The sequence below is a fragment of the Papio anubis genome, chromosome 1, assembly GCF_008728515.1.
Source record: "Papio anubis isolate 15944 chromosome 1, Panubis1.0, whole genome shotgun sequence".
Taxonomy (NCBI): domain Eukaryota; kingdom Metazoa; phylum Chordata; class Mammalia; order Primates; family Cercopithecidae; genus Papio; species Papio anubis.
Genome location: NC_044976.1, coordinates 73,525,258 through 73,544,505, shown reverse-complemented (window position 1 = coordinate 73,544,505; position 19,248 = coordinate 73,525,258). Strand labels below are relative to the sequence as shown.

Sequence of the window (19,248 nt, the reverse complement as noted above, 5' to 3'; positions counted from 1 at the left end):
TTTCTCCAGCTGTGCGTTGACAAATCAAGTAACTGAAACTGATAACTTATACAAAGGAAATAAGTCAAAGCTAAATGGATGAGATACAAAAAAATTTTTTAAAACTCAAAATTTTTTTTAAAGCCTAAATTAGTCAGTTGTTCTTTGTTTTTATTTGCCAAAGATTTGCTCAGTCCTTCATTTCATTTTGTCAAAATTTATAGAAGGAAAATGTCATTATTTTCAAGGCAGGTATAAATTTAGAGGCCCTAAAGGATATGAACACCAATTAACAGTAGTTTCCTAAAGCAAGATTAAACATAACTATCACTGATTTATGTTAAGCTAAATTTTAAAACAAATATATTGGTGTCTTTTCCTAGGTTGAATTATATATTAAATCTTCAAAATTAATTATTATTTAAAATTTTATGGGTTTCTGTTTTTTTGTGGTTTTTTTTTTTTTTGTTGTTGTTGTTGTTGTTGTTGTTTGTTTGTTTTTTTTGAGATGGAGTCCTGCTCTGTCTCCCAGGCTGGAGTGCAGTGGCACAATCTCCTCTCACTGCAACCTCCATCTCCCTCATTCAAGCAATTCTCCTGCCTCAACCTCCCGTGTATCTGGGACTACAGGTGCCCGCCACCATGCCTGGCTAATTTTTGTATTTTTAGTAGAGACGGGGTTTTACCATATTGGCGAAGCTGGTCTTGAACTCCTGACCTCAGGTAATCTACCCGACTTGGCCTCCCAAAGTGCTGGGATTACAGGCGTGAGCCACTGCGCCCAGTCCTAAAATTTAATGGGTTTCTTTCAACGAAAACATCGAACAATGATCTTGCAGTTTTCAGTGTTCTTTTAAAATAAGAACACATTAATAAGATAATAAGATAATAAAATAAGACATTATATTAATATAGCTATTCTTTTTTATTTGAAATATAATATGTGGTTTCCAAAAGAAATTCAAATTCTGCTTTACGTCTTAAAAACGCCTACTTTTAGATAAAGCACTTATGTTGGTAAATAAATGATATACAATTGTGCAATGATTAATTTGGTTTTCCTATGTGCCTAAAGAGCTTAAAAAGAGTTAATGTGTCTGTATAGTAAAATCACACTATGAAAGGTTCTATGGCATTGTCAGGGGCCATATAATTCTTACTTAAACTAATATTGGAAAACAGGCTCTGTGTAACAATTTCTCACTTTTCTTTTAGCATACAGCTGACTAGCACTCATTCCAATGTATGTTCTTTCACTTTTACAAGTGGTGCCTCAGGAAATTGTTCTTAAACTCTAACCGGCATAGTAATTATCTCCCGTATTATCTGGTTCTGGATTGGGGAACATGCTTTATAAATCAGCTTTTGTTGGCAAAAGATATGGGGACAAATTTGAACTAAAATCATTATTGCAGACCATAGTGTATGAAATGACATCTTAACGTTTTTTCCAGTTTCTTGCAAATGTTAACCTTAGATTTGTGCAAATGATTGTTTTATAATAAAATATAGATATAAGAATACAATTCAATAAATCATTAATGAAAAAATCAATATAGCAGATGCACATTCCATAGATATTAACAACTTTGGGTCTTATCTAATTCTCATTATCTAGGTCTAATAAATAAAGTAAGTAAAAAACCAAATATACATATGTGAGATATATACACACACACACACACACACATATATATATATAGAGAGAGAGAGAGAGAGAAAACAGAAAAAACATTACTTCTTCGCAGTTACTTCCCATATTAGGGCTAAAAATGGGCATTAAAGACATTTCTCTCCGGACCTAGCTGAGTTACTTCTGGTTATTAGTGAATCAATCATCATCCAGAAAACAAAGCCAACCCCCATTAAAACAAATGTGAGGCCAGGCGCAGTGGCTCACGCCTGCAATTCCAACACTTTGGGAGATCGAGGCAGGCAGATCACGAGGTCAGGAGATCGAAACCATCCTGGCTAACATGTTGAAACCCCATCTCTACTAAAAATACAAAAAATTAGCTGGGCATGGTGGCACGCACCTGTAGTCCCAGCTTCTCAGGAGGCTGAAGCAGGAGAATGTTCAACCTCCGTGAGGCGGAGGTTGCAGTGAGCTGAGAATGTGCCACTATATTCCAGCCTAGGCAACAGAATGAAACTCTGTCTCAAAAAAAAAAAGTGAATTCATTCATTCATGGACATGGATTATCATTTATTCAAGGCTTAGACAATAGAATGATGTTACCATCATGGACCCTATTAAATATATCAGGTCAAACTGAACTGCCCTTTCCCCCATTTACAACTTTGCAATTGCTTGGAAAGAAAGGCAGCCAAAATGTGTAGAATCTGGCAACATCTTCTTTCATGGTTTCTGCACTGGGGGAAAAGGGACCGTTATGTGACACATTTAAAAGCAAGCAATTCAATTTTACTATTTGAAGTCACTAGCTTTATTTTCTTTAAATTTAACTCCTTGGCTTTTTTTTTCTTTTGTATTTACTGTATGAATCAAAATAATTTAAGCAAGTGGGGAAATTGTGAATGCAAGTAAAACACCCTTCTACTACTGGCTCAAAAACATGATACATCTTCACCTTTTGTCCCTTTGCAGTTAAAGAGCACAGTATGTTAACAAGGGTGGGAAAGGCTTATCAAAAGAAAAAGATGTTTTCATTCTACATATAAATTAATGTGGAGCCTGAACTTGATCCATTGTTAGAATAACCTTGGAATCTCCACATTCTTCCAGGCAGATGAATGTGTACTGCTGCATGTGTGTCTGCACAGAAAGGAGAAAATGAAGGTAGGATGTTGTGAAAAGCATTGGTATCCGAGGAGAGACGGGAGAACCTAAAACACAAAAATCTCTAGTGGGTCCAAGAGGGCAATGTTACAGGAATTGGGGTGCTTTCTGAATGCAATTCATAAACCTATTGAAAAAGAAACTCAATAGCAAATCATAAGCTAATAATTAAGCAAATAAAAATATTTTTGATCCTCTGATAGCATTGAAGCCAACTGTGTTACAATGAAACTCATCACATACTTATTTGCATTTAGCCTAAACAAATAAAAAGAATGGGATGTCCCAATATGATTTATGACTAAGGGATTCAAAAACATCTGCCTCTTTTTCACAGTGCTTTTGCATGTTAGCCAAAGCTTTGCTGTCATGATGAGCTTGTGTTTTTCTCTCTTTACTCTCAACACCAAGATGAATTCTTTTTCAGATCTTCCCTGTCATTTCCTTTCCTCCAACTCAATCTCTTATCTAATTTTCCCTGGCTTACAAAAATCTGAATTTCTAATAAGGTATTTGGGAGGAAATGGAGGTGGAAGAGGAAAAAAAAATATGAAAACGAAGACTTGAACCAGCAGGTTGGTTTGTGGTATGGACTGGCAGAGTTCTGAATTAGTTCTGAACCATGCTAGGGCATAAGGAAAGGCAAATGACAGAGCCCCGTGATGTAGCATGGAGGCTGTTAGTTCAGGCTTGAGAAATAGGCCAGGGGAACTTTCCAAAGTCACTCTGTTACTCTGCAACCACAGGCAAGGTGTTAAACTGCTCAAAGACTTCCTCAACTGACAAGTGAAGTAAGCCCCCTTCTCACAGTGCTGCTGAAAATATAACATCAGAGTGAGCATCATATCCATTATTGAGGACTGGTACCTAAAGTTGGGCAATGCCTGTTAGCATTAACAGTGATATTCTCTTGACTGAGGTCTTTCAGCACCTGGACTTTACTACTGCTGTCCTACCCCAGTGGACAGTTTATTTGGGCCTCTCTGAGAAGCTAGCGAAGGGCATCGCAGTACTGGAAGACTCTTCCCACTACCATCCCTGCACCCAGGCCACAGTAAATGAGAAGATATAGGTGACTTTCCCTCCTTCTCTGGAGTTTCATTCCAAATCCCACATGAGACTTTTAACATAGCTTGAATTCTTGGGTCACTGATGACAGACTCTTTCGGAGTACCCAAGAGGAAGTTCACTGAGATTTCAGCTCTCCTGTCTCATGCTTCTTCACCATTACCTTTCTCTTAAATCCTGACTTTAAGCCAGGTTTGTGAAGTTGGCAAATTGAATGGCATTTCTAGAGTTCCTTAACCTTTACTTGTTCTCTAAACAATTCTTGAAGCTGAGTAACAGTTAAATTCAATGTTTCATAACTGGATGATTATGGGCTTCAAAATTAAGGCCATAGATCTGCATTTGGTTAATCTGATAGAGGTTTTTCTCTGAAGCCCCTGTTCCATGAGTTTCTGTAGGTCAGTGGAAAGACTGTTCATTCTGCTTCTCTACATTGGGTTGTAGACAGGAAACCCCTAAAACTGCAGGCTTCAGGTCTGTCTAGAGGACTATTTTCAACCTTATAGGTGAGGCCCCTGTTTTTCTGAGACAGAACAAGATGGCCTTACCACTCTTAAATATAATCGGCAAAGGAAAAACCATGTTTAAAAGTAATATTCCTTTTCTTTTAATGGGTCATAATTAGCTTTTGGTGACCACGACAGAGAGAAAAAAGAAGTGGCTAGAAGTCATTTTATATCATGTTATTTAAACAACTATAGATAGGGAAATCATTTTGCCATCTATAACATGTAACTTGAAATATCACTGTGATTTAGGGAGGTGAGATCAAGAGAAATCAAATTTAAATGTTTGATTTTAATCAAATCAAATCAAAAGAGCAAAGTAGAGATTTTTGGAACTGTACAACTATGTTTTTAAATATAGTTTCTTGGAGCAGCAGGATATATTTAGAATACTAATTTTAGCATTTTCAATGATAGAAGTAGAGAATATCTGAGCAACAAATATGTTTCCCAGTTAATTTTAAAAAGTAAATATTAACTTAATGGATCAAAAAATTTCTGATACAAAACATGCCAAATCTTAACAAAAAATGTTTCTGTTTTCCTAATTAATACCTTAAAATTAAATTATTTCATAAATTGTTAAATTTACCCTTTTTACAAAATTATTTAACTTTTGCTACTATTAGAAACTTTTAAAAATAATTTTGGTTTGTTGCTCACGCAACAAAAATTTTTTGTTCTTTGCTGTTGTTTTTTCATATGTTAGTCTTGGGCATATAAATTGCTCTCGAACTGGTTTTATCAAGTGTGAGCCATTATGAAATAGTCACTCTCAAAGGGTCCTTAATGGAACTTAAAAGCACACATAGGGAGGACCCTTGATGTGCCTTGATTGCCTTAGAGGGCTATGCCTGCAGCGTGTGCCTGTACATGTGCAAGACGTGCAAGTATATGTGTTAGCAGGGTAATTGGATGTATGTGAGCAACACACAGCAGAGAGTAACTCTCATCTATTGCTGCTATCAAGAAATACAAAAAAAAAAAAAATCTCTTTCCATCTCTTAATATGAAGCTTAGGCAGAAACAGATACTAAAATTACCTTAATATTGAGAACAGAAATAAGAGCTGATCTAGAATGTTTCCCATTATGCTTTCTTATATATCCCCAAACCACTGAGCCATGCATTAGGTTTATAATAGGGTGTTTTGGGAGGAAAGAACTCTAATAATGCAATCTTCAAAGGGAAGATTCACAACTATGGCAGAGCAAACTATCTGGCTGTCATTTGTTTCCCAGCCAGCTTTTAGCTGGATTCACATTAAAGAGTGTCATGTGTATTTCTTTCAAGCTCCAGGGAATTGGAATTCCTGCCAGTACCACCCAGTTGGCCCCCAAAGAAGCAGCTGCTTGATGCTTGACTCAGACTATACTTAATATCCATGCAGAACAGCTCCATGAACTTTTCTCACCTGGAATTGATCACTTGATTATCAGTCACCGCTGAAGTGTCCCGGGCAGCAAAGACCTCAGAATATTGACAATGGTACTCACAGGAACCAGATGCAAATGCATGCTAACAGATCCCACCACCAGATCTTCCCTCAGATTTGAGAAAAAAAAAATCCAACTTGATAGTTATTAAAATCCTTCTGAATGGAAGGCAGTGTGGAAGATTTAAAAATATATTGTCACTGTCTGTTGGTTTCTTTTCAGAGCAGTCATTACAACTGCTCAGTTATTTATAGCTTCCACCAGACTGTAAGTCCCATGAAGCAAGGAAGGTATCTGCCTTGCTCTCCATCATATAACAGGTGCTTATTAAATGCTTCTTTAATAAGTAAATGAGGTGAGAGAATACTTCATGGGGAATGTAGGATTTGAGTTGTCTTTAGAAGAATACTGAAAGTAGGTATAGGGAATTGAAGAAATGAAGATATTAAAGGCATCGGGAAGAAAACGAGGCTTCCAAAATGATGGAGGGAGAGAGAAAGGGAAGGGAAAGAGGGAGAGAGAGAGAGAAGAGAGAGATATGAGTCTCATGTTTTGACCCTTGAGTTTGTGCACCATTGGGGTGGGGACAGCATGCGATTGTTGATGAGTGACTGAAGCTGGGGAGATAGGTTAGGTCTCGAAGTATAGAATAACAAGTGTTTGAAGCAGGAGGACAATGGAAGCCTCAGGACTGAATACCATACTACAAAGAGGTTGTGAGCCAAGAGGCATGAGGGCTGGGAAGCTTCTTGGTGTGGAGTCCACAATGACTGAGCAATAAGACTCAGAGATGGGAACATATAAAAAAGTCAGTAACCCAAAAGGTAGAATAAAGATATCCTCCATTCACCTAAAGATAAGGACTGTTTCCTTTTCTCCCTCTTATACCACCAAATAGCAAGACCCCTTGCGGTTGGCCTCCAGGTGAAGTCTTTCCCTGAGGAAGGACGCATGGGCATGTTGTATAATCTATACACTTGCTACATACTCTTGGGCAAGTTACGTCACCTTTCAGAGACTCAGATTTCTCATCTATAAAACTGGGACATCATCTGCCTCTGGGAATTGGGGTAATGTGAAAATTTAATGTGGTAAGACATCTAAAGTACTAAAAACACAGTACCTAACACATTGCAGAGGAGAGATAGATAGATACGGAAAGAAGCAGAGGTACAAATTATATAGATAGACATATATAGTTTTCTTTCTCCCACTTAGCCTCTTAGCCTTAGACTCTAAAGACTTATGTTTGAGGCCTTGCTCTTCCACTAAGCAAGTGATCATGGGTCTCTGTTTCCTCACCAAACAAAACATGAGAGAATGAACCAGGCAATCTCTCAACTATCTTCAAGTTGTAAGATTCTCTAATTCTCAGATTATAAAGAGGAATGCTTGGGAATCACATATTTAGTCTTTCTAACCATGTAATTTCTCAGGAGAAGTTTCTTAGGAGAGGCAGATAAACTAATCTTTATCTAATCTCATCAACAAGCATTAAGGATGCCATGTCAACACTTTTTGATCCTAGCGGGAAAGGATCTTCCTCCTCACACAGGAAACGAATGTGTCCAAGATCCTTAATTCTTAAGAGAGTAACTCATGAGTAAATGGGAAGCTTGAGTACACGAGAGAAACTTCCTGTTTTCCTTTGAGACACTGGAAAATTAAGTGTATCAGCCTCAAACAGAGACACTAGAGTGAATAATGAAAGCACAGGTGGTGACTATAAATGCTGGAAAGTGAGGCTATCAAATGCAGGGAATTACAGTAAAAGCACATTTCTAGATAAATCCTCATGGTGTTTGTCTAACAAGTATGTTATCCCTAGAGCCATAAGCTTTCAGAACATAACCATTGTGTCACAGACAAGGCTCATGGCTCCTCTGATTCAGGACCCTGCCTCAAGCAGGAGCCCAGGAGACTGCAGTGGACACCCTCAGTGGCCCTCTCACTATCTCTCCAACCAGATGGCAGGGACCTCCAGGATGCCAGTCTTATTATTTGGGTCCTGCCACTGCCCTCATCATGGGGTCTTACACAGAGGTGGCAGTCAATAAATATAGGCTAAATGAATAAAAAAGTAGCAGGTATGCCCCAAAAGTTGGAGTTAACCTCAATAATAGCTAATAGTTTGATGCTGTATGAAGCTGTCTAAACCATTGTTTCATATTTTCAGCCTATATGAATTTGAATGATTAGTGAAGGAGTGCTTATGTTCATTTGTTCTAAACAGTTCTTCCTGCTTTGACGCATCCCCTCAAGCAGCCCTTGGTCTGATGGGAGAGGTGGCAGATGCATAAATATAAAATTCAAAGCAGAATGTGAATCATCAGAAAGTCAGCAAAGCACCATGAGTATTTAAAGGAAAGGATGAGTTTCAGGGAAATAGACATGTTTTGTGGACTAAGTGGTATTTGTGTCAGGTCTTCAGGAGTTATAAAATTTTGAGTAACAGAAATAAAAGGGGTAAGATGGCACTTCAAGCAAAGAATTGAGCCCAACAAGGCATGAAGGCAGAAAGTGAAAAATGCATCCTGAAAGCAACTAGTTAGATAAATGTAGGTTTGAGATTCTGGGAGTTAAGGCAAAACACAGGTTGGAGTTATATTGTGAAGAGATTTTTTTTAAATACTGAATTATGCAAGCCATATTTTAGCAAGAAAGATGAGAAGAATAGTTTAGAATACAAACCCAAAAATCAGATTAAAAAGGAAACCATCTGGATTCTGGGGCTCTCCTTAGAAGTCTACGTGCCTTGCTCTTCAAAGTGCGATAGGGGACCAGCAGTTTTACATTACCTTGGAGCTTATTAGAAATGTGGAACCTACAGAATCAGAATCTACATTTGAATGGGATCCACAGGTGATTCTGGTGCACATTAAGATTTAAGAAGCGAGGTCAAAGGAGAACTGGGAAGAGCCTGAACCTAAGTGGCTGCTCAAAGATGGCAGAGAGGAGACAGGAGAGAGATGTGGAAAGGCAATGTGCTGGGATCATCTGAGGCAGCTGACACTTTACGCTAGGGACCAAAAGAACAGTGGGGTCATTTTCGGGAATCTCAGGAGGGAAACATGTAGGGCTCATGGGATGACAGATGATAATTTCACTTCACATAGAGAGATGAAGAAGCCTGCAGGAAGTATCCAGATATAGATGTCCAAAAGGCAACTGGAAAAGCATATTAGCTCATAAATAAAATCCTCTTGCACTTTATCTCTGCAACAGACATTCAGATGAAAAATGTAATAAATCACCTAGACGGGCATGGTGTCTCATGCCTGTAATCCCAGCATTTTGGAAGGCCGAGCCAGCAGATCACCTGAGGTCAGGAGTTCAAGGCCAGCCTGGTCAACATGGCAAAACCCCATCTCTACTAAAAATACAAAAATTAGCCTGGCATGATGGCACACATCTGTAATCCCAGCTACTCAGGAGGCTGAGTCAGGAGAATCACTTGAGCCCAGGAGGCGGAGGCTGCAGTGAGCTGAGATCACACCACTGCACTCCAGCCTGGGCAACAGAGCGAGACTCTGTCTCAAAGGAAAAAAAAAAAAAAAAAAGCATAGCGCCTGGACACAATGTATGAAAAAAGTAAAAAATAAAAAAAATTGCTTAAAATGTTATAAAAGAACAACAAAATATCACAACTAAAAGGAAGAATAGATGTCATCCAGTCCAATCCCCTTCTGTGATGGAAGGAATCACAGGTCCAGGAAGGGGCACTCATTTTGACAGGTGACTCAGAAGAGAAATAACAACATTAAGTCACCTGACTGCAAACTCAGGGTTTACTGCACTTCACTGTTATTCTGATAAAATAGGCCTTGGGAACTAGAAACATTGGTGTTGGGTTCAAGGAGATATGGCTAGAAATCCAGAAAGAATCAATGGAAGTCTTAGTAAATGGCTCAGTAGGAAAACTTGAGGAATTTTATAACAAGCCTCTGCATCATGTACAGACCTTGGTCAGGTTTCAGGGCTATTTCAGAATATACTTGGTATTGGCATACCAAAACCAACTCTAATCTGAAATGTTTATTATATGACAACTATATTAATTAACATTTACATACCAGTCAGTAGGTGCCACTCACTGTTCCAGATGTCTTACGTGTATTTAATAACTTAAAACAACTATATGAAATAGGTACTGATATTCTCCATTTTATAGATGGAGAAATTAAGGCACAAATAACTTATCCAATGTCACAGGGCTCATCAGAGGTGGAGCTAGGATTCAAATATGTAACAATTTATTTTCTTCTTAGAAGATTGGCTATATATTTTTTTTCTCCTTTTCATGTAAAACTATAAAACTTTCTGCAAGAATCAATTCTAACTGTGCAGACTGTTGAGCTAACAGACATGCTTGGTTTTGGGCAGTTTATGGTTATGCTTTGGTCTATATCCTCCTTGGCTAATCCCTGTGCAATTTTGATCTAACACTGGCTTCTGGCCAATGATGACAATCCACTTTCATATCCTTTTTAATATTCTTTAGTCCCATTATCTTTAGGTCATTTCTAATGACCATCTTCTTAGAAAACTTCGCCTCTAACATGTTTTAGTAACAGGAGACAGGAAAAGACACACAGCTTCTGTTGTTTTGAAGAATAAAGCCTTCTTAACTGTGTTTTACCTTTTTTGGCTTTGGAGCTGAGATTTCTGTTCAGTGGGGTTTAGTTTCCTCAGATCAGGATCAAGGGCACTGGCTGCGGTTGGCTCCCTCCCTCCATCCTGAGGAAGAGCTTCCAGCATGCCACCTGTGCCTCCTTTGTAGCATCGCATGGTAAAACGTGCTCCAACCGTGTTTCCCTTGGAAGGCGCTGGCACTGCTCCTCTGAAATAAATCCTCTCAGCTGGAGAGAGTGGGGACTGCGGGTGGGGTGCAGAGGCAAGGCCATATTATGGGGACCTTCATTAATGGCATTGTGGGTTGCCTTGATTTTCCACACGTCTGACCAAGTCAATTTCCTGTCTTGGATCCTTTTCCTTCTTGTCAAATTCCAAGTTTTTTGCTCTCCATTCTTGGCCTGGCTGTGTGGGTGATCGATTTTAATTTTTCTGCTTAAAATGTACCAAGTGTTTGCCTTTTGGAAAGGAGTACAGAGAAGTGTCAGGGGAAGGGCTCAAAGTTTAATGTTTTCTAAATGATAAAACCAAAATTCTCTTCTCTTCCCCTCCTCTCTCTCATCTCTTTTCCTTTCTTGTAAATTTTTGAAAATTTTATTTTTTAGGTTGACATACAATACAATCAACCTTTTAAGTGTATATTCTATGAATTTAAACAAACGTAGAGTCATGTAACTATCACCATAATCTTTCCTTTGTTTAAACTCAAACTCTTTGAACAAAATATTAAGTAAATATGCTAATGTCTTACATTACATAAAATTATTATTAGCACAAGATGTGGTTATTATCTTCCCCAAAGAGGATTATTTTATTCATTAAGACATTTTTAAACATTGTAACATTTTGTTTATCTCTAAGAAAAAGTTCCAGCTCTAGAATATACAGATATATGTAGACAAGATCAACATTTTCATGGTTTAATAAAATTAATTCTACTACATGTACCTTTAAATTTCTGTTTCTCCTTTGGTCTGGTATGAATGATGTTTTCATGGTTTGTTTCGAAGAATCTTGCTTTCATTACTTTGAGCAGTTATTTATTTAGGACAAGATAAATGATATCTGGTTGAGAAATGGTATTTACATCTCATAATACAGAAAACAATCTTGTGAAAACAAAATAAGCAGAGGGACACAAATGTCAAGCTTGACTATCACTTCAAATCAATTTCCAAATTTGGGAGGAGTAATCAACACACGAAAATGTAGCCAAGTGGAATGATCTATCTGTTGCTTTTTCTTCAAAAACAAAAATATAGGGCAAAAATTTTGATTATTAAATACTTTGCATGATTCTGAATGGCAATAAAAAGCCCAAAAAAGTCTATTTAAGTAATCTTGACTTTTAGGTTCTAAAGAAAAAAGTTTTTTCACATTTATTTATTCAAGCGTCCTTCCACACTCTATCGTTTCCTTGGCCTCTCATTCTTTAAGACCCAGCTAAAAGGAATCGTTCCCTGAAAAGATTTGCTTTTTCCTCAGAGTTAGCCATTATCTCATCTGTGTTCAGCTCAAATATTTCCTGGATCATTGAACATTTTGTGTCACAATAATCTATTTATAAGTCTGTCTTTCTTCTTTGGCTGTGAGGAACTGGAGGTAGGGGCCATATCTTATTTACCCTTATTTTGACAAGGTCTTTGCAAACAATTCAATTGTTAATGAATTAAAAATAAATGAGTAAATAGCACCGAACAGTTGATTAAATGACCAATATTCACGCAGTATTAGTGTTAGGTGATATTCAATATTAGTGTTAGAATTAACAAAACTGCCCTGATGTTTGCCTTCATAGAGATTACAGTATGATGAGGGAGAAGACAATGATAGATATCAATCTTAGAAAGGATGTCTTTTTCCTGATTGATAGACTACATTTTAAATCAAGTCAGTTATTATGCTTTCTATTATTGTTTTTTATGACAACACTAACATTTGATATTACTGTGATGAGATTTTAGTTTCAGCAAAGGGCTATTAGATATTTTCTAATTTCAATCTAAAAAGAAAATATTTAACTGTTTTTATTTTGTGACTTTTCTTGTTTCAGTTACTAATAGATGATGCTGAAAATCATCTTTAGACACCCTATCCATAAATTAAATTGTACACACCAGCTGCATGTGCTATGTGTGCTAAAATCAATAGAATGGGCTGCTAGTTCCTTTCTCCTCACTAAAAGAATTATTATATAATTGAATTATATTTATGATGATAATTAATAGTTTGTTTGGCTGGTCTAGTAACCTATATCCAAATTTTGATGGCAAACTTTCTCTTTAGAAAATGACTTGATTAAACACAAGAAAACAAAGGGAAAGTAAGGATCATAATTTTCTGTTTATTCGCTGTTATCTTATTTTCCTTTATCCCAAGAAAGAAGCAGCCTGCTTATGTTTTGATAATGCTGTTTATCTGTCACATGATGCAGGAAGAAGCCAGCTGTTTCCTATAAAGATATCTTGGAAAATAGCAATATGACTGTCTATAATGGCAAATGCTATCTGATACCGTCTCTAGGGGGTAGTTCTTGTTGAAATTTTGTGGGAGGGTTTTCTAAACAGCAAGCCAAGATGTCAAAAATGGTTACTTGGTTACTGCTGATACATGCCAAAGTCAATGTAAAATATGTAAAGAGGAAAATAAAATCCTATTTGAGAGAAGAAGGAAAGGTTCAGAAGACAGTTCAGAACAGGCAGTGTCCACAGAGTGTGTTAAGACGGAATTGATTTTAAAAAGTCTGAGAGTGGGGCTGAACACTCAAGCTGTGAACACAGTCATTGGTGCCCAGATCTTTTCATAGATGTTTTCATAATGGAAGTCCTCAGGATCTGAATGTGATGACAGAGGGAAGGGAAAACAAAGCTCAGAAGACCTCACATGTTTGGAGCTTTGTCATTTCATATAGGTTAATTTTCCAATGGAGAACATTAAAGAATTCTCTTCACAGTCACCAAAGAGGAATAGTACCTGTACCTGGAGAGCACTGGGCCCAGGAATGGGTTCCATAAGGACAAAAGAAGACATATGGAGGACAGGCAGTTCCAAGGGAGGGAGCCCAAGAGAGAGAGAATTGTGAAGCTGTGGCCCATGAGAAAAGAGCCTGGAGAAAAGTAGTTCAGGAGAAACAGGACGGGCTTCCCTCAAAAGTTCCCAGAGCTGTTGTAGAAAGTCTTGGCCTGTAATTTCCTAAAGGCTGGACTAGACTCTATAGAAAGAATTTACAAGGTATATATTTCATCTGAACATAAGTAAAATTCATTTGTTGGATGAGCAACATGTATGGGTATAAATACAAACTAAAGTTGACTCCCGCTCGCTCTTAAAAATCTTCTCATTGAGTGTGGTCTTTCCCTGCTCTGGATAAAAGGCCCTCTAGGTAAACGAAAGTTTTACAGCCACTTAATATGGGGGGGAAAAAAAAAAAAGCAAAACAAAACAAAGCAAAAACAAAGCAGCAACAACAACAACAACAACAAACCCAGTAATTTAAAATGAAAGGGATGTCATGGGAGTATGACATTTCTCTATTTCTTTGCCTCATGCTTTTTCTCCTCCCATAGCCAGCTCACCATGATTTCTGACCCTTCCATGTAGAAGGAAGGGAAGGAAGGACAGATGAAGGGGCATGGAAGCCACTGTGACTGTGCTGCTACGATGGTTCACCTTCCCTGGGGCTGGCAGGTGTTTAAGCTGACTCCTTTGTGCTCCTCAGGGATCTTCCTTATTCCTGGTTATCTCATGTCTGCAGTTTCCTTGACCTGGGTGAACGCAGTCTAGTTTAACTGTTTCTCCTTTCCCCTCTGTCCCTAGGAATCTTCCTTCAGCTTCTTTTCTGTTGGGGCTTTAGTATCTTTCAGGTGACCCCACTGAACAAGATCTAAGAAAACTCCCACGCAGTCCTGTTTTCACACACTGACAATCTGTAAGTGCAGGCCCTTACTAACACAACAGCAATTCTTCTCCATTTCACTGGTAAAGTAACTGGCCATGTCTTTCTCTCCTCATGCTCCCTTGCTCCAGTATGCCTGCCAACCAGAAGTAACAAGACTCAAATTCTCCAAATGAACCCACGGGAGCCTCTTTCCCTTGAACTGAGATGATGAGAAGGAAAGGGATCCCCCAATACTTTCCTCACAAGACCCTTTCCAATAGCCAACAACTTGAACCTTCTATACCCTCTATGCTGCAGACAAGTCTTGTAGTAATTTCTCAGCCAAGATAGTCTGTCATTTTGGAATGTGGCATCTGTTGTCAACAGAAACCAAAATAGGAAGAGTTCCATGTTAAGACCCTATAACCCAATGCAGGACTGTTTCTGATAAATAGCATACTGTGTATCATGCTGAGTTGGGAGCTGGACTCATTTGGTAGTTTTCAAACTTTACTGGTGCCAAGTTTTGCAATTTTATGGCAGTGCTTTGGCACTATTTATTTGGAAATAAGAAGGAAGCCTCAAGTGGTGCTCTGGTTCTGCCACCTTCATGTCAACTGAAGTCGTTCAGCTTTTGATTTTTGTATGTTGAGTTTTAACATTAAGATTTCACTAGGATAATGTTACGCTGCCAAAAAGAGGCTGCTTACTGGGTAGACTCATCTTAATCATTGATTAATTCACTCATCTGTCTATTCTGAGCAAGATACCAGTCTAGGCAGTTTCACTCTGATCCTGGGAGTTCAGAACTGCTACTGCAGCTAATCAGCAGGGCTTCCAACTATAAGTGAAAACAGCTCTGCACAGGTCAGCCACTTTTTCACTGGACAAGCTTAAAGGAGTTACTGAAACTTTCTGTACTTCAGTTTTCTCACCTGTTAAATACCTGTCTGGTAGTATTGTTTTGAATTGTGTGTGTCAAGTGCCCTGCATGGTATTTCCTGAGTGCATGTATGTTGGCACTCAGGAAATCACAGCTACATGGCCTTTCAAAGCTGTCTTGGAAGCTAACAAGCAAAGTTCTCAGAAACCATCCTCTCCTGTGTCATTAATTTGAAGGCCCTTGCTCTGGTGACACCTGTGACAAGGGGACATCATGTCCTCTCAAACCATTTCCTTCTCCCATACCCTAAGTGACAGACTGAAACAGTTTCCTTGGAGATTTTTATTGTGGGTATAGGGCATAAAGGAAATATCTCCCCAACTTGAATGCAGACCAGGAGCAAGAAATCAGAAGCACCATTTACTGAATAGGGAATCCTTTCCCCATTACTTGTTTTTAACAGCTTTGTCAAAGATCAGATGGTTGAAGGTGTGCAGCCTTATTTCTGGTGTCTCTATTGTTCCGTTGATCTATGTGTCTGTTGTACCAGTACCATGCTGTTTTGGTTACAGTGGCCCTGTAGCGTAGCTGAAAGTTGGGTAATGTGAGACCTCCAGCTTTGTTCTTCTTACTTAGGATTGCTTTGGTTATTTGGGCTCTTTTTGGGTTCCATATGAATGTTAAAATAGTTTTTTTCTAGTTCTATGAAAAATGTCATTGGCAGTCTGATAGGAATAGCATTGGATCTATAAATTGCTTTGGGCAGTACAGCCATTTTAATGATATTGATTCTTCCAATCCATGAGCATTAAATATTTTTCCACTTGTTTGTGTCATTTCTGATTTCTTTGAGCATTGTTTTGTAATTCTCATTGTAAAGATCTTTTACCTCCCTGGTTAGCTGAATTCCTAGGTATTTTATTCTTTTTGTGGCAATTGTGAATAGGATTGCATTCTTCATTTGGCTCTTGGCTTGGCTATTATTGGTGTATAGGAATGCTAATAATTTTTGTGCTTTAATTTTTTATCCTGAAACTTTGCTGGAGCTGTTTATAGGCTAACGGAGCTTTTGGGTTGAGACTCTGGGGTTTTCTATATATAAGATTATGTCATTTGCAAACAGAAACAATTTGACTTCCTCTCTTCCTATTTGAATGCCCTTTATTTTTTTTCTCTTGCCTGATTGTCCTGGTCAGGACTTCTAATACTATATTGAACAGGAGTGGTGAGAGAGGGCATCCTTGTCTTGCACTGGTTTTCAACAAGAATGCTTCCAGCTTTTACCCATTCAGTATGATGTTGGCTGTGGGTTTGCCATAGATGATGCTTATTATTTTGAGGTATGTTCCCTCAATACCTAGTTTATTGAGGTAATCATATGTGGTTTGCCTTCAGTTCTGCTTATGTGATGAATCGTATTTATTGATTTACATATCTTGAGCCAACCTTGCATCCCAGGGATAAAGCCTACTTGATCTTGGTGGATTAGCTTTTTGATGTGCTGCCAGATTCTGTTTGTCAGTATTTTGTTGAGGATTTCTGCATCAATGTTCATCAAGAATATTAACCTGAAGTCTTCTTTTTCTGTTGTGTCTCTGCCAGGTTTGGGTATCAGGGTGATGTTGGCCTCACATAATGAGATGAGGAGTCCCTCCTCAATTTTTGGAATAGTTTCAGTGAGAATAATACCAGCTCTTCTTCATACATATGGTAGAATTTGGCTTTGAGTCTGTCTGGCCCTGAGCTTTTATTTTTTATTTTTTCCGCTTTGGTTGGTAGACTATTTATTACTGATTGAATTTTAAAGCTTGTTATTGGTCTGTTCAGGGAATCAATTTCTTCCTGGTTCAGTCTTGGATGGGTGTATGTGCCCAAGAATTTAACCATCTCTTCCAGGTTTTCTAGTTTGTGTGCATAGTGGTGTTTATAGTACTTTCTGATGGTTAATTTTATATCTGTGGGGTCAGTGGTAACATCCCCTTTGTCATTTCTAATTGTTTTTATTTGCGTCTTCTCTCTCTTCTTATTAGTTCAGCTAGTGGCCTATCTTATTAATTTTTCAGAAAAACACCAGCTGCTGGATTTGTTGATCTTTTGAATGGTCTTCTGTGTCTTGGTCTCCTTCAGTTCAGCTCTGATTTGTGTTATTTCTTGTCTTCTGCTAGGTTTGAGGTTGGTTTGCTCTTGCATCTCTAGTTCTCTTAGTTACGATGTTAAGTTGTGAATCTGAGATCTAACTTTTTGATGTGGACATTTAATGCTATAAATTTCCCTCTTACCACTACCTTAGCTGTGTCCCAGAGGTTCTGGTATATTGTATCTTTGTTCTCCTTAGTTTCAAAGAACTTCTTGATTTCTGTCTTAATTTCATTATTTACCACAAAGTTAATCAGAAGCATGTTGTTTAATTTTCATGTAATTGTGTGGTTTTGAGAAATTCTTTTAGTCTTGATTTCTAATTTTATTGCTTTATGGTTTGAAAGTATGTTTGGTATGATTTCAGTTTTTTTCTATTTGCTAAGGATTCTTTTATGTCTGATTGTTTGTTCTATTTTACAGTATGTGTCATGTGGCAATGAGAAGAATGTACATTCTGTTGTTTTGGGATGGAGAACTCCGTAGAGGTCTATCAGATCCATTTTGTCTAATGTTGAGTTCAGGTCCTGAATATCATTGCTAATTTTCTGCCTTTGCCTAATACTGTCAGTGGATTGTTGATGTCTCCACCATTATTGTGTGGGAGTCTAAGTATCTTTGTGAGTCTCTAAGAACTTGGTTTATGAATCTGGGTGCTTCTGTTTTGGGTGCATATATATTTAGGATAGTTAGGTCTTCTTGTTGAATTGCACGCTTTACCATTATTGTCATGCCCTCTTTTGTCTTTTTTTATCTTTGTGGTTTAAAATCTGTTTTGTCTGAAATTAGGATTGCAACCCTTGCTTTTATCTGATTTCCATTTGCTTGGTAGATTTTCCTCCATGCCTTCATTCTGAGCCTATGGATGTCATTGCATGTGAGATATGTGTTTTGAAAACAGCATCCTGTTGGGTCTTGGTTTTCTATCTACCTTACCACTCTGTGCTTTTTAAGTTGGGGCATTTAGCCCATTTACATTCAAAGTTAATATGAATATGTGTACATTTGATCCTGCCATTCTGTTGTTAGGTGGTTATTACGCTGACTTGTTTGTGTGGTTGCTTTATAGTGTCACTGCTCTGTTCACTTAAGTGTGTTTTTGTATTGGCTGGTAATGGCCTTTCCTTTCCATATTTAGTGCTCCTTTCAAGATCTCTTGTCCGGCAGGTCTAGTGGTAACAAACTACCTTACCATTTGCTTATAGGGAAAGGATTTTATTTCTTTTTTGGTAAGAAAGCTTAGTTTGGCTGGATATGTAATCCTTAGTTGAATATTTTTTTCTTTAAGAACATTATATAGGCTCTCAATCTCTTCCGGCTTTTAAGGTTTCTGCTGAGCAGCTTGCTGTTAGCCTGATGAGGTTCGCTTTGTAGGTGACTTGCCTTTTCTCTCTAACTGCCTTTAACATTCCTTTCTTTTATTTTGACCTTAGAAAATCTGATGATTATGTGTCTTGGGGGTGATCTTCTTCTGTAGAATCTTGCAGAGTTATCTGTATTTCCTGAGTTTGACTGTTGACTTCTCTAGAGAGGTTGGGGAAGTTTTTATAAATGAAAACCTGGAACAGTTTTCAGGTTGTTTGTGCCCTCCCCATCTCTTTGAGGGATGCCAATGATTAAAAATATGGAACACTCCACACATTTGCATATCATCCTTGTGTAGGAGTCATGCTAATCTTCTCTGTATCATTCCAATTTTAGTACAGGTGCTGTAAAAGTGAACACATAAGCCAAGTTTTCTAATAACAGCAAGGCAGATGACTGTTCCCCAAGGGCAGCTGGCTCCTAAGAAAGAGGAGTGAACAGCTAACCATTCTCACTAGTCCTCCTAACCTCATTCATCTAATATTTCTGTTTCTGTAGGAAGGAATAAAGGGTGGAGCAATCAGCCAATGTGTTTAGAGAAAATTTCTTGTTATGAAAACAATCCT

At 38.0% G+C, this 19,248-nt stretch overlaps 1 non-coding gene across 1 annotated transcript; it reads right to left on the bottom strand.

Annotated features, from left to right (window-relative positions):
* Positions 1-18,935: 18,935 nt before the first annotated feature.
* On the bottom strand, positions 18,936-19,042 carry LOC116271959. Its single transcript, XR_004180693.1, has one exon. It is a non-coding gene; the product is annotated as a U6 spliceosomal RNA (small nuclear RNA).
* Between the last annotated feature and the right edge of the window lie 206 nt (positions 19,043-19,248).